The sequence below is a fragment of the Marmota marmota genome, unplaced genomic scaffold (genome assembly GCF_001458135.2).
Source record: "Marmota marmota marmota unplaced genomic scaffold, marMar, whole genome shotgun sequence".
Lineage (NCBI taxonomy): Eukaryota > Metazoa > Chordata > Mammalia > Rodentia > Sciuridae > Marmota > Marmota marmota.
In genome coordinates, this window is record NW_026000205.1 from 9,416,676 (window position 1) to 9,433,028 (window position 16,353).

The 16,353-nt window shown below is 48.2% G+C and overlaps 1 protein-coding gene across 6 annotated transcripts in view; it reads right to left on the reverse strand.

Annotated features, from left to right (window-relative positions):
* Sipa1l3 (signal induced proliferation associated 1 like 3) overlaps positions 1-16,353 on the reverse strand; it is a 233,045-nt gene that overhangs the window by 112,911 nt on the left and 103,781 nt on the right. Inside the window, exon 1 of one of the 6 annotated variants that reach the window (XM_048790951.1) lies at positions 9,898-10,147. The exons of the other annotated variants lie outside the window; for them this stretch is intronic. The gene's annotated coding sequence lies outside the window, so the exon portion shown is untranslated. Of the gene's footprint in view, positions 1-9,897; positions 10,148-16,353 lie in introns of those variants that run through there. 6 annotated transcript variants of the gene reach the window in all.

Genomic DNA, 16,353 nt, shown 5'->3' on the forward strand with positions numbered 1-16,353 from the left:
CCTCACGGTTCAGACCAGAGTGGGAGAGAGGGATAAGTGAGCCGCTTCAGGCCAGTAAGTTGGGCTCTAATGGTCAGCTGGTAGGGCTGGGTTTGGTTTTAAGAAAATCAGACAATTTTCCAAACAAAAGCCAGCCTCGGCCCTCCTCCAGATGGAATGTATGTCGAAGAAGTCCTTCCTGCCCAGGTCCCTCTACTCTCACTAGTGCTCCTCAGCGGACTCCAGGGCAGGGGGCATCACTCCCAAGGGCAGATGAGGCCACAATGCAGACAGCAAGGGCATTCCTTCATGTGGGAACCAGAACTTGGCCCTCAGAGTGTGACTCTGGCACCCTCCACTGGCCTGGGCGTGCTGGGGAGGGAATCCAAGGCCACTCTCCTCTCCTTCCTTGAGTGAAGTCCAAATCTGTTGGAGCAGCGGGATGCCCATCCAGAAAGCTTGCTTTCCCAGATTCCTTTGCAGCTATGGCTAGCTATGTGCTCAATTCTGGCCAAAGAAAGGTAAATGAAAGTCTGTTGGGAGCAAGGGAAGAAGCCTCTGGCAAAGCTGCTGCTTACCTAATAGAGGGGAGCAGTGTCAGCTGGCATGCCTCTGCACCCCTCTCCTTGTATCTGGCTGTGAATGCCATTATTGGAAGGCATGGCAGCCATCTTGTGAGCATGGGCTGAAAGTCACATGCTGAGAACAGAAGGTGAGGAGACAGGAACGGAAGGGGCCCATGCCCTCCCACAGCAGCCCTGCCCAGCCTGCCTGCGCTCCCTTTCCTTCCTAGGTACAACAGGCTGATTGTCTCGCTCACGCCTCTGCTCGCTGGGATTCGGTTACATGTAGCGGAGTGCAATCTTGACTGACAGTGGTCCCACCATGCTCTCGCTCTCATTTTATAGAAACTGAAGCTCTGTAGGGAGGCCACCAGCTAAGGTCACATACAGGCCGGAAGGAAGGCTGGAAGGTGATCCTGTATTCCTAAGCACTTCACGGCAGCACCAGAATCTTAACTGCCAACGCTGGCTTGTAGAACCTGGGTGTCCTCCTGCTTCTCCATGAGTTGCCTGTTTGTCCATCTCCCCTTCCCCACAGAGCACCAGCTTCTCAGAGTGTGGACTCTGCTCGCTCCCGTCCCCTGGAACCCACAGCAAGTGCCCACACACCCACTGAATGAGTCAGGAGTGGACCCAGGAAGGCTCTGCTACTCCCCTGGAAAGACAGACACAACACTGGCTTCCCAGCAGGACATGCAGGTCCACAAGGGAGCAAAGCCCAAGGCCCACGGTCCCGGCAGAGTCCGGCAAATCTGTCCTAAAAACTCCCCTGTGACTGATTGGGGGTCACCAACTCTAGATGACTTTTTTTTTTTTTTTTTTAACTTAGGTCTCGGGACAATTTCCCTACCCAGAGCAAGCACCTCCCAGGACTTCCAAACACTCCCCAAAGGCTCTGCAGATGGAGCAGCTGCTCCCTTGCTGGTGCTGAGCCTATGGGAACGAGCCACTGCCTGCTCTTGGCTCTCTTCCTCTCTGTGACTCCCCTGTGATATACCCACCTGTGAACCCCCAAGTCTGGACCATTCAGAGGACTCTCACCCATCTGCCTAGTGACAGGGTTTGGCTGTCCGATGTGGAAAGGCCATCTCCCTGGCATTTCTGTTGGGTGCTTTGTGTGGACACACTGTCCTCCCCCACAGGTGGCAGGCAAATAGGCGTGGCCTGCCCCACAGCAGACCAAGGCCTGCACCTGTATTAACACCGACTCAAACATCCTTCAAGATGGGCTTTGATGGTCCCCCGTTTTACATACGAGAAAGTGAGGCACAGAAGAAGAGTAATCTACTTAAGTAACATGCACACAGCCACAGCTGGTGAGTAGCAATAGTGGGTTCAAATCCTGCAGGCTTTCTGGCCTTGCACGATGAATAAAGGCACAGCCCACCATGGCAGGAAGATAGTCCTGGAGTCAGGTTTGACAAGGAGGGAAAGCTTAGTTCCTGATCCAGAGCAAACACTCTCACCGGCTCCCTATGGTATTCTAACTATCTTGCCCTTTGTGCATCTGTCAATATCAAGGCTGAAAAAGCCACTGTTTTCCTAGTTAAGAACCCTGCAGGGAGAAGCTTCTGGAAAGCTTCCTAATAGAGGAATACTACTGTCCTGCCTATGACTGTGAGAAGTTGTGATACCTGAAGCCATAGCAGCCATCTTGTAGTCATGAGGAAAGGACAAGATGACTTCAGAAGCACAGACCTGGGGACCTGACATAAGGAGCTGCTGAACCAATCCTGGAACTATCTTCTTTCTTGGCTTCTAGCTAAAAAAAATGCCACAGTGAGTTGAGCTTTCTGCAACAGGAAATCAGAAAGGACAGCAGCTTTACCTGCATCTAAATTACCACTAGAATGGGAGCTCCTTTGAGGGCTGGGATCAAAGCAGCTTTGTCCACTGCTGTCCCTCAGCACTAGCACAGTGACTGTCACAGCAGGCTCTCAGTCAACATCTGGTGGGTAAGTTCAATTTATATACTTTAAATCCCCTGAGATCATATACAAAGTCACTAGAGTGTGGCACCAGGACCTCAGTGCCAGCAACACTTCCTCTACTCTAAACGAAGGCATTTTACCCAGAGTCTCAGTTTCCTCAAATGTACTGACCTCCAGGCTTCACTAATCATACACAAGGACCCTCAGCACGGACCTGGAGTGACACTGGGGAGGCCTGTTAGCTGCCGTCACCACAGCCTCTCACCGTTTCCTTGCCTGCAAATGGTGACCATTGTGTAGTTGCTTGATGGCCTCTAGCAGGTAAGAGAGAAAGCGTGGAGCGCAAGGCGCTGGGCGGGCTGGTGCGCAGTCCTCGCTTTCATGCAGGACACAGCAGCAGTTCAAGGCACAGGATTTGAACCCCAGCTCTGCTGGGGGGCCTTGGACAAGTCACTGATCAAGCTGTCCCTAAGTGACCTCATCTGTAAAATGGAAATGAGACACTCCTCCACGGGGTTGTGGTGAAGATGAAATGAGGTGACGTGATGCTCCGAGGACAGAGCCTGGCCTGGTAACCACCCCGACGCCTTAGCCGCTATTCCTCCAACTCTATTACGTGGACTCCTGGTGTGTCAACCCCTCCATGTGTGATCTCTGGCAAGTCACTTGCTGCTCTGGGGTGAGTGTGCCTACCTCAAAGGATTGTCATGAGAACTACGTTAACGTGTATAAAGGAGCTGAAACAAGGCCTGCCTTCTAAGAAGGGCCAGGCTCGTGTCGGGGAGCTCCGTGGCTTCTGGCCAGGGGTCTCCTGGGCAACTGAGCTTCTACGCTTCTGCCCAGCCCTTACACTGCTGTTGGGCTCCCTCATTTACATATCTGGCACTATACCTCTCCCCCTGCTGCCCCAGCCTCTAGGAAGCCGCCCCTCCACTTGCCCAATGCCCACTCGAGTCTACAGCTGCCTGCAGACGCCGCCTTGTGCTGCTCAGTGCTGGAAAGCTCCCCTGGCGTCTCTCCTGGTGCAGAACATGGCTCTCTAGGGAGCTCTCTAGGCAAGCAGGGGGCTCTGTCTGCTGGTACAGTGTCCTTGGCAGGGACTCCTTAGCCCAGGGTACAACCTAGCCCAAAGGCCACAGCAAAAGTCAGTGTCTGCTCTGAGCATGGACTGGGGAGTGGGTTTCTTCAGCAAAGGAAGAGCTGGTAGCCATGGAGGCCTACACAACAGCAGGGCCTCGAAGCTGGCAGCCAATGCCCAAACCTGCCTCAAGTTACCCTAGCAAGGGGCCAGGATGTCAGGGGTGGTGCTTATCACTAAATTATGTACCCGACAGGCCATTTAAGCCTTCTGTTTTTTCTCATCTATAAAATAGGGATCAAGCTCCCTGTTTGATCCATTATCTGTCCTCCCACTGTAGGAACCACATTTCTCAGGATTCCTGCTTAGTTTCAGCAAATTCTGGAAGGTCATCCCTCAGGCCCTCCACCATGGACAGCGTCTGCTGCTGAGGGCTGTGGGCTGTGGGCTGTGTTCCTGCAGCTCTGGCTGCTCATTTAGGGGCTTCCTCTTTGCACCTTTCTGTTTCTCTGTTCCTCCATCTGTTTAACCAAATTGTTTAAACTCAATTCCCTCCACCTAAAACACCTAGAATGGATTCTGCCTTCCCAACAGGTACACTGCCCCACTGGTACCGGGGATTGAACTCAGGGATGCTTAACCACTGAGCCACACTCCCAGCTCCTCACACTCTGTGTGTGTGTGTGTGGTGCTGGGGATTGAACCCAGGGCCTTGTGCATGTGAGGCAAGCACTCTACCAACTGAGCTATAACCCCAGCCCCCCAGCCCTTTTTATATTTTATTTAGAGACAGGGTCTTACTAAGTTGCTTAGGGCCTCACTAACTTGCCGAGGCTGGCTTTGAACTCACAATCCTCCTGCCTCAGTCACTGGAATTACAGGCATGCACCACTGCGCTGGGCTTTTCATATACTTTTAATTTTTTTTTTAAAGAAACAAATCACTTTTTTAAAAATATTTGTTTTAGTTGTAAATGGAGCTTTATCTAATTATTTATATGTGGTGCTGAGAATCAAACCCAGTGCCTCACACATGTGAGGCAAGCACTGTACCACTGAGCCATAACCCCAGCCCCACACATCACTTTTTAAAATATACATATATTTAAAAAATATTTTTTAGTTGTTGATGGACCTTTATTTTATTTATTTGTATATGGTGCTGAGACTCTAATTCAGTGCCTCACACATGTTAGGCAAGCATGCTACCACTGAGCCACAACTCTAGCCCCTTTAAAATATATATTTTTTTAGGTGTAGACAGACATAATATTTTAATTTTAATTAATTAATTAATTAGTATCTTTATTTTTATTTGTTTTTATTTTTTATGTGGTGCTGAGGATGGAACCCAGGGCTTCACACATGCTAGGCAAGCACTCTACAACTCAAGCCCCACACATCACATTTTATTTTATTTTATTTTTTTTAGTTATAAATGGACACAATACCTCTATTTTGTTTATTTCATTTTTATGTGGTGCTGAGAATCAAACCCAGTGCCCCACACATTCGAGGCAAGTGCTCTACTGCTGAGCCACAATCACATTTTTTAAAATTAAAAAGCACACCCAAACATGGGGAAAGCATACCATGCTTCACATTTTTTAAAATTAAAAAGCACCTACATAGACATGCATACCCATCACCCCACCCAAACATGGAGAAAGCATGCCATGCCCAAGCTCCATGTGTCTTTTTACAACTCTGACTCTCCCATCTCTCCATGGTTTCTAAGAACAGGCCCAAATGCCTCCATAAGTGACATTCTGGTGTGAATTAAGAGAGGATAAAATATTTGGATATTTAGACAAGTTTTAAATGGTCACTATCATCAGTGATCGTAAGTGCTAACACTTTCCCAGCACATACATAAGAGGCATGGTCTTAGCACTTCACATTTTTTACCCCTGTTAGATCCTCATTATTCCTCATGCTATTATCACTTCCATTTTGTATTTAAGGAAGCTGTGGGGCTCAGGCCACTTGCCTTAAATGGCAGGGTCAGAACTGGAACCCAGATCATCCAACTCCAGAATTTGACCTCGGTGACTGTGTCCTCCCCATCTCTGCATTTCTGACTGGGTCCCTCCTGGAAAGGTGAGCCTAGAACTCACCAGACTAATCATTAGTGCATTAAAACATTTTACATCCATCAGGTGCAAATTAAGAAGCAGGACTGGGGCTGGGGTTGTGGCTCAGCGGTAGAGTGCTCGCTTCGCACGTACATGCAAGGCCCTGGGTTCGAACCTCAGCACCACATAAAAATAAATAAACAAATAAAATAAAGTTATTAAAAAAAAAAAGAAGAAGCAGGGTAACAGCAAAGTGAGGACCAAATGAGGGAGATGGGCCCTCCTATGATCTGCAAGGAGCACGGGCCAGGGCAGCCTCGTGGGCAGAAGCCTGACCATCCATGGACACGCTATGACCTTGGGTATAAATCCCTCGGGTTCACACCCAGGAAAGAGGAGTGTCACTGCAGCTCTGTTGCAGTGGCTGGATGCACCCAGAACCACGTGGCTAGCTCTCAAACACATGCTATTTGGTGAAAACCAGAAGAATCATGTGATATGGAGCCTAAACCATCTCTGAAAGTCGACTCTTCACTCAAGCCTCAACATATATTTTGCAAGGATATGTACAAAGCTCTAACCACAGCACAAACACAAGAGGAGCAAGGGACAAAGGAGGGATGAAGACTGAAGAAGGAAAATAAACACCCACCCAGCAACAAGGGGAGGCGATGCACACTCGCTTTCCCCCTCTACCTCCAGCCATGTCATCTTTGGCTGCCAGACCCACTTGCCCCTCTTCTGGGGACAAGCGAGGGTAGAAGAGGTAGGAACCAGACAGTCACTCTACTACTAAAACAAAACACCACACTTCTTTGTTCTCAAATGCCACAAAATCTGTTGGTCCAGATTCAACTGGTTAACTCAGTAAGCACTGGGCAGGGACCGGGCTTCAGAGGCCTCTTCCACTGTGGTGGGCATCTGGTGGTCTACTCAATGCCCACTTCCCCTTCCCCAGTTCCTGGAAGATGGATTCCAATTGGTCAAAGGCAACCAGTGGGGCGTTCCTGGGTGGGGCCACATGACCTAAGCTGGACCAATTGGAGCCTGAAAGGAAGTATTTAAACCCAGGGGGGAGGAGCTTCGCTTCCCTTTTCTCTTCCTCTCTTGCTCTATCTCCCCCCCTTCTCCCCCACCCCCACATTAACCCTTCTGTCTGTCCCTCTCCTGATGCCCACAGACAAGAAAGCAAGTGGCCTTAGATGTCACTTGGGGGCCAAGTGTCGTGTACAGAAGCCTTAGGAGGAAGTTAAAGCTGAGTACCTGAGTCCTTGACAGAAGTGACAAGCTGCTGATCCTACCCCAACTGATGCCACCCACCCCGGACTGCCAAAACATACTAAATGTCCCTGCTGTTTGGCCAGATAGCACCAGGGTTTCTTGAAACTGAAGGCATCCTAACGGAGACCCACACTGGAGCAGGCCTTTTTTTTTTGGTCAAACAAGGGGAAATTTCTGCAAGAAACAAACGGCATCAGAGGCAGGAACGGGAAGGGCCAATTAATCCCTAGGTAAAGACAGTGTCTACAGGTCTCACCACCCACCCAGAGGCCATGAGGACAGTCGTTGCACAGTCCTCTGTGCAGGAGGCTCAGGACACCCTCGGCAGTGGGTTACTGCGTGTGACTTGGTCTTCCTCGCCCTTTACAGCAGCCACCTGCAGCCAGCTGCCTCCGTTCCGTTTCTCCTGACAACAGCAGGGGGCTAATCCCCAGCTGGCTGGAGCTGAGGACGAGATCGGGACCAGAAAGCCCGGCCCGGCTCTCCCGCAGCTGCTTTGTTCCTGAATCAAAGGTCGAACTTCTGGATCTGGGCTACTGCTGGGAGCTCTGAAATGACACATGGCCTGAGGACCTCAGCGAGGGGACCTCCAGGCTACAGTGCACCGTCACTCTGTCAGAATAAAGGGCAAGTGAGATGTGGGGAGACAAAGGAGCACGCACTCTGCAGTCAGCCCGCCCAGGGTCCAATCACTGCTTACCCAGAGACAGCTCTGCGCAAGTGGCCGAGGGACAGCACGGGATTGCCTGGTCCATAAAGCACGTTCCTCACAGAACTGCCACATTACTAGGAAGGAAGTGCTCAGCACAGGGCCGCTGGCACACAGCTATTTCATTAGCACTATTATTTGCTCGGTATATATCTACTTATTTAATTGTTGAAGTACAATTACAGTAAATTGTGCCCGTTTTGAGTATACATTCAATCGATTTTGACACATCTGCAGTCATGTGTAATCCACGTGCCAACTGTGCTCCTAGTTCCTTACCCCCAGGCTCTTCTTTCAGGTTCCTCAGCTCACAGAAGGGTCCCCCAGGCACACCTGTGTGAGGCCTCCTGGTGGCCACGGGTCCATGATCTGGAGGCTGGAGCCAAGGCACTTTCCCTGCACAACAAGCTGTGGTGTGGCTAAACTCAAGTGGAGGGCAGGCCATTCAGGATCCTAGGAGTTATCCCTGATCCTGTTTTGGGGACTGGTCTATGGTCCCCCTACAGGTACTCCTGTTGCTTGACTTTTCCCTGCACTCGGGGTCCCTAGCTGCGCCTCTCTCTCACCTGATTCTCTGATTCCAATCTTAGTGCAGTGTTTTGTCCAGGTCCCTGCCAAGCCTGAAACTCTCCATGGCTGGCCTCAGGGTCAAGTCCAACTTCCTGCCTTTGGCCATCAAGGCCTGTGCTCTGTTTGCCCTGCCCTCCCAGCCTGTTCCCTATCTAACTGGCAACTTTTTCAAATGAAATTTTTATTGAGATGATTGTAAGACACATGGAGTTACAGGACACAGAAGAGAGAGATAACATACACTTGACCCAGTTTGGCAAATGCTAACATTGTGTAAAACTCTAGTGTAACATCAACACAGATACTGACAGCGACACAATCTACTGATTTTATTCAGATTTTCTATGCTTGTGTATATCCTATGCAAATTCACCACAGTAGGTTTGTGTATTTACCACAACTGAGACTGGAACAGGGGCCGGGGATGCAGCTCACTTACAGAGCACTTGCCCAGTGTGCACAGAGCCCCAGGTTCCATCCACAGCACACGCAAAAAAAACAAACCAAAAAACAGCTCTATCACTGCACAGATCCCTTATGTTGCTTTTTTGCAACCACACCCACCTCCCTTCAATCCCGTTCCTAACCAGGGACAACCAGCAAGCTGTACTCCATTTGTATAATTCTACATTTAGAAACTGTTAGACAGACGGAATCACACTGTAACTGGTTCAGATTGGCTTTTCTCACTCAGCATAATCTCCTTGAGGTTGGTCCAAACTGCTCTGCATATCAATACTTTGTTCCCTTTTATTGCCATTAGCACTCCATGATCCGGACACTCCACAATTTATCTAACAATTCATCTGCTACCGGGTAGGTGGGCTGTTTCCAGTTTGGGGCTACGAACAATGGTGTACAACAATGGTGTACGGGTTTTGTTTGATCATTAAGCCTAATTTCTCTGGGATAAATGTCCAAGGGTGCACTGGCTGGTTATGGATGGCTTGTGCAGCTATCCATTAGGTTTTGAAGAAACCATCTATCTGTTTTCCAGAGTGGTTCAGCATTTCACATTTCCACCTGCAGTGTCTTGAGAGATCTAGGCACTCTGTATCTTTGCTGCTGGTAACTCCAGTTCATTCGCTCTATAAAGATTTACTGATTAATATTTTTAAAATGATTTACTGAGCAGATGCTATGTGCCAGGTCCTGGTCTAGATGCTGGGATATAGCAATGAAAGAGATGCACAAGTCATATGATCAACGGGAGCTTACAGGCTTGAGGGTATGGACAGGTACACACAAGGCAACTGATCCACACTGGTAAGTGCTGAGAGTGATGTGGTAAGGAGGGGCCATGGGCTCGCAGGAGGCAAGCAGAGTGATTATGCAGCCAGACAGGTTGGGTTCGAATCCTAGGTCTACTTCTACCTGTGTGGCTTACGCAAGAGACCTGACTTATCTGTGTCTCAGTTTCCCCAGCAGCTAGGTGGTACCTAGCCCCTAGGATTGTCGGGAGGATTAAGTGAGTCAATACCTATAACCCATGGCAGCAAGGGGCCGGCCTGGCGAGGGAGTCCAGCTGCCCTCAGGCACCCAGGGGGCACTGCTAAGAAGCCACCGCTATAAGCTCAGTGGCTTTCCCAAGACACACGCGACATACCCAAGCACCCTGAAGGGAAGGCCCCTCCCTGCAGGGCCAGAGCCTAGCTTGCTGAGGAGGCAGCCACGGGCACAGCAGAAGAAGGAAAGCCAAGTCCTCCACTTACCCACAACAGGCAGAGGTTGCTCGGGCAGAGGAGGTGCCACAGCACAGGACCAGAGGGCTGCTCAGGGCACCGGGGCCTCTGCACACCCTGGGGATTCAACTGCATTCCCAGGCTGGCGGGTGCTGGCAGGCTCCTGTGGGCCTTCCTTGAATGCGGGAGGCACAGGGTCTTGGCCCACACAGGAGCCGTTTCCTGTGTGGTGCTCAGGAGACAAAAGTAAGCTGGAAACTCCCTCCTGGCTTGCTCCACCTCTCTCCAGGGCTTGGCCCACAAGAGGGAACCGAGAGAAGCAAATTAGTTGGCATTTTACAAAAGAAATAGGGAAATGAGGGGAAGGGGTGGGCAGTTGGCAGCTTCAGGCCTGGGAGGAAACAAGGCCCTCTCTGGGGGAGTGGGCCGGGGTCCCTTCTCTGAGAGGAAGGGACTGTGAGTCACAGCAGGCTGGAGGAGTTCTGAGAGGCAGCACTGTTGGGACCTGTTTTGCAGGCCTCCCTCCAGGTGGCTTGGGGTGGATCAGCAAGCTGCTTTCCTAGACTGGATTGATAAGTCTGGAACCAGGGCACCTCCTTTTTCCTTTACCAAAATCTAAGGCCGCAGAAAAGTGGTCAGATGTCAGCATGAAGCTTCAAGGTGCCATGTGGCGGGTCTGGAGGGGTGTCTCTGACCCTGACCCAGTACAAGCTGTCCTAGGGAGGAAGGGAGTCAGGACATCAGGCCTTGAGAGTGTACACAGGAGTTGAAATGAAACTATCACTTCTCTCCTCAAAGTCCTTCTGTGGCTCCCAAGGGCTTTGGGAACAAAGTCCAAATTTCTCATTATGGTTCACCAGGCCCAGTGTGGCCAATCTTGTGGTTCTGATACCCCTTCCCTTTCTTCTCTCTGTTGGGGGTCACATGGCTTGTTTTTCCTTTCTACCCCAGGGCCTTTGAGCAGACTATTCTAGGTGCTGGAACACTCTGGCCTCCAGCCCATCCCTGCTGGAGTTGCTGTTCACCCTTCAGGGGTAAGCACACAGCCTACTTCTTCAGAAAAGCCTTCTCAGACCCTATCCCCACCCAGCCTGGAAGAAGATCCCACGCCTTTCTTTCTCAAGGCACTCTATACTTTTTCCTTCTGGCTTAATTACCCCAGGTAAATTATGTGTTTATTTCAGTGATTATTTGGTATCCACCCCCCACCCCAAGTGACAAGGGCCATGAAGTCAGAAGGATGGTAATGCTAGTATTACTTTTAACAACAGCTCAGTTTATTAAACACCCACAGTGTTTTACAGCATGATCTCCACTCCCTACAGGAGCTTCAGGACGTCAACAATGTTGTTATTCCCATTTTACAGATGGCGATGCCCATGGCACCAGGCACTCAGTAAACTGTTAGTTGGCGGGAGGGCGCACCCAGATGTTTGGGTTGCATTTCCAACATCCCTTTGCCTTAATGCCCACCGGGGACAGTAGCCCAGGTTGGCAGAACATTTTGGCACACTCGGGGTGAAAGCCAGAGGCACTCTCACAGTCCCAACTCTCCCCAATCCCGGAAGACACCAATTTAACACATGCAGACCGCACAGCTGTTTTGTGTCGGGTGTGGCCTGAGCACTAGCCAGGCAGGGCCACACATTCCCACCATGCACGTCTACCGGGGAAGTGGCCACAAAGTTCTCTTTGGAACTGCTGCCACTGGCCATCTGTCACATTGCAGGGCCCCTCACTGCTGAGCCCCCACCTCTTCCTCATGGACCCCCTTATTCTGGTCTCCCACATCCTCATGGTGTCCTCTTCCCAGCCTCTTTGACAGATTCCTCACCATCTGTTTATTAAACATCTCCATTCACACCCCTACTGGGTGGAGGTCCTGGGCCCCTGGCTTCCAATGCCTTGCCTTTGTTGAGGACCCATCCATTTCCCTCTCTAGCCAGGACTGCTGCCCTCAACCCTAGACTTGTAAGTCCACCTGTCCTCCCCATCTCTCCTGGCTGCCGAGCACTTATCTTGCACTGATCAGAGCCAGGGCTGCATTCTGGATCCTTCACACCCGCCTATGCAGCTCCTTGTAAGACTCGGCCCTGATGTTCCTAAACTCCACACCCCCAACCATCCATCTGGAGTTCAGGCCAAAACCTCAAGGTCACCTTGGGCTGTCTCTCTCAATCCCACATCCAGGCCAGTAAGATGCATTGTTGGCCCCACCTTCAAGATATAAGTGGGATCTGCTCCCCACTCCCACCATCTGCAGCTTGGACCATGGGCCACAGAAGGTGCTCCTGACCCAATTTTCTGGCTCCCACTCCTGTCCCCATATACAGCCAGAGGGACTCTATTAATATGTGGGTCAGATCACACCCCTCCTCTGCTCAGAACCCTCCCACTAGCCAGCCAGGGAAAAGGCCCTCCAAGGCCTCACTTGGAACTCTGACCTCATCTCCTCCAGTCCTCTTTTTATTTTTGAGGTGGGTGTGTAATGGTACCTCATTGTGATTATCATTTGCATTTTCATAATGATGACTAAGCTTGGTGAGGTATTTACTTTAAATAATAATAATACTAATAATAACAACACATTGTCAGCATTTACACTGACTATGAGCCAGGAACCAAGCTAAGGGCTTAACTTACAGCTGCACGATCCCTTTCCAAACCTCCAGGGCCAGATGTATTTTGGAATTCTGAGTAATCTGATTAGAAAGTCTGGTAAGCCATGCCATCATTCCTACAGCGACAACATGTCAGTGTGGATCACAGTCCACCTGGGATCAGGGCTCTGAAGGAAGTCCCCAAGTGCCACTGTATGACTTAGGTGGCATCGGCTCCCCTACTTTACCGTTGGAGCAACTGAGACACAGGAAGGCTATGTGTTTTGGCACAGAGCTGGAAGTGGAGGGCTGGGATTCTTCATGACTGTCTACCCTGGGTCTTAGGACAGCTGACAGGGATTACAGTATTTCTCCTTCTCTGCAGGGGATGCCACCCCAAGACTCCAGGGGATGCCCGAGACCAGACAGTGAGTACTGAATCCTAGATACACTAGGCTTCTTCCTGTACCTACATATATACCTATGATAAACTTATAAATTAAGCACAGAGAGTAACAACAATAATAAAATAGACAAATTATAACAATATAGTGTGATAAAACCAATTTAAAACCTATGAATCACGTATTTTTGGAATCTTCCATTTAATATTCTGAGCCATAGTTTACCACAGGTTAACGGAAACCTAGGAAAGCAAAACTGATGATAAGGAATGAGGGATGTAGCTCAGTGATGGAGCCCTGCCCAGCATGTGCAAAGTCCTGGATTCACCTCCAGTATCACAAAACAAACCCCCCCCCCCCACATACACACACAATCAAGGTCAAGGGATGAGTGTGAATGAATGTAAGGGGACGTGGAGAATTCGGTCTTGCCAACTAGTTGTAGCTCACAGCAGGAAGATGGTACACCACTGAGCTAGTTATTTATGTCTGACTAAGCTAATTTATTTTGGATACAAGATCTACCCAAATATAAAGCAAGATTGTCTTCCGAAAATTATCCTCAGAAATGATAGTTGTCTTTCAGAGTCTTTTGTACTGTTTTCTTTTTAACAAAGTACTCTTTGGGAAAGACACATTAGGATCTAAAAACTCAAACGATGTTAGTTTTGGCAATAATTTAAAGGAGGGATATATATATAATAGACATGGTAACTGTTCCCAAGGGCTTAGCCCCATAATTTTCCAATGTTGCAGGTCACTTACTATAAACAGGCCCTTTTAAGATTAAAAAAAAAAAAAAAAAAAAAAAAAAAAAAAANCCACCTCCCTTCAATCCCGTTCCTAACCAGGGACAACCAGCAAGCTGTACTCCATTTGTATAATTCTACATTTAGAAACTGTTAGACAGACGGAATCACACTGTAACTGGTTCAGATTGGCTTTTCTCACTCAGCATAATCTCCTTGAGGTAAAAGTCTTACTGTATACAGTGGAGCATTTAGCTAGAATTTTAAAACTTAGCCAGGTCCAATAGCACACGCCTGTAATCCCAGTGGCTCAGGAGGCTGAGGCAGGAGGATCCCAAGTTCAAAGCCAGCCTAAATAACTTAGCAAGGCCCTAAGAAACTCAGTGAAACCCTGACTCTAAATAAAATGCAAAAAAGGGCTGGGGAAGTGGCTCAGTGGTTGAGTGTCCCCGAGTTCAATCCCCAGTACTAACAAACTAAATTAATTAAATTAAATTAAATTTTTAAAAAGTGTGTGTGTGAGACACTACTGAAAAAATGTCTGGGAGCCAAGTACCACCATATGGGATGAACTTAAATGGAGAAATTTAATTTTCTTAAGTCATTATTTATTATTCATATTGGAATAATTAGTCTGATTTAGAAACAAGTGCTTTTGTATGTTTACATTTATCCAGCCATTTATTCCTTTCCAGTAACTGTCCTCAAGAGCAAAGTTTTTGTTAAGTAATATTTTTTTAAAGTAATATAATTTTTTAAAGTAACAGGTTAGTGGCTATACTTCAAGATCACCAGTATACAACTGAGATACTTTCTTTTTGTTTTCTGCAGTACTGAGGCTTGAACCCCAGGGCCTTGGGCACATTAGGCAAGTGTTCTACCAACTGAGCTACATCCCCAGTCCCACAGGGTTTTTAAAAAGCTCTGCCTGAGTATGAGTGGCTCAAGGGCTGGGACACAATTTAGTATAAGATAATATACAAATTCAGGAAGTGCCACACCACAAGCATTCCTGCATTTTGGAAATGTGTAGGTGACACCAAGTGACTAGATAAGGATGTCTGTGAAGAATGGGAATAATGCTGTTTAGGATCTGTGAGGGAATATAAATAACATTTTGAAATTTAACATTTTTGATTCAGGATTTAAAATGTCTCACAAAACTAATAAATTAAAAAATAGAAACAGGAAGCTAACTAGGCCATTTGTAACCTTAACATTTCAAGTGGGACCCAAGACTAGACTTTTAAAAATCTGTTCTTTGGAGTGTTGGGGATATGGCTCAGTTGGTAAAGTGCTTGCCTTACATGCACAAGGCCCTGGGTTCAATCCCCAGCACCAAAAAACAAACAAACAAAAACAAACAAAAAAACTTTTCCTTGAAAAGACAGAGAATCTGCTTGGTTTGGGACACACTATTAATTTGGAACAAGTATTTTAAAAAATCTGGAAGACGCACACTAACTTCAGCTTTTAGAACTTATTATCTTGAGGGACCTGGGTTCTTTGGTTTCTTTTTATAAACAACAAGCAAGTATTACTTTGATAATCAGAAATGCAGAAAGACAATAAAGTTTTACAATATGAAGTTGACCCAAGGAAATGATAAAGTAGCACCTTTAACCCTCAACCACATACTAGAATTAGCTAGGGAGCTTTAAAGCAAGCGAGGGAACAAACCAATCAAAAAAAATCACAACAAACAAACAAATATCCCATGCCTGGTCCTGCAATTGGTAATTCTAACTAAATTGGTCTGAAGTAGGGCCCTTTAAGGATGGCCTTAGGCCTGAGCCTAAGCAACTCCATTTGAAAAACTCCAGTTTGAAACCTACAGTCTCACCAGGCACCGCCTACGGAATCCTCCAGTAAGGCCCTCAGGCACAAGTCACTTCTCTCACTTCTCTCCACCCTGACAAACTCAGAGTGAAGTCTCTGGTAAGAGCAAGGAGAAGCAAGAAAATCAGCATGGGTACCACCAGACCAGATGTTTTAACCCCAGGGAAAATGACATCACTGAGAAATCCAGTGGCAGCTGATAGGGATTGAAAGGGTGGTCAGAAGCCCTCAAGTTTAGTATAAGTGATGGAGCAAGTGAGCAGACATTCAGCGCCGACACTGATGCCCTCACACTGGAGAGCCTGGTGAGGACCTGGGCTGACATCCCAACTCCTCTCATCATTTGCCTGATCCTCTGCATCTTCCTCACCGCTCTCAAACTCTACAGCCACATCTTGACCCTGCTGAGAGCCCTGACTTCTCCCTTCGACCTTTTCCTTAGCCAGCCATCAACTCCACCCCCAGGAGAAGCCTGCCTTGGCTCCTGATCTGATCACCACAGTCTGAGTGAGTCTGCATCTGCTGCACTTAAAGCCTAAGGCTTGAGACTTTTGATCTGACACTTGAGCTTAGCAGGCAGAAGGAATGTCTGTCATGATTAAGGGTGTCTGCAGTGCTTAGAATTAATCTAGAATTGTTTGCTGTGAATTGATTATGTCTATTGCAGTGCCCAGCATTAAGGATTGTCATTTTCTTGATTAAGAACCTATGAAGTGAAATGGTATTGAGTGATTTGAGTGACTAAAGAATTGAAAAGGGCAGAAGCGCGTGGACACTCTTTATTTCTCCCCCTCAACTGCATAAGTTGCACCTTTTGCCCATCGTGACAGGCCCAGACCTTGAAATTTCTTAAAGCGCCTCATAAAGCAGGAACTCAGCATTTGCTGAAAGAAT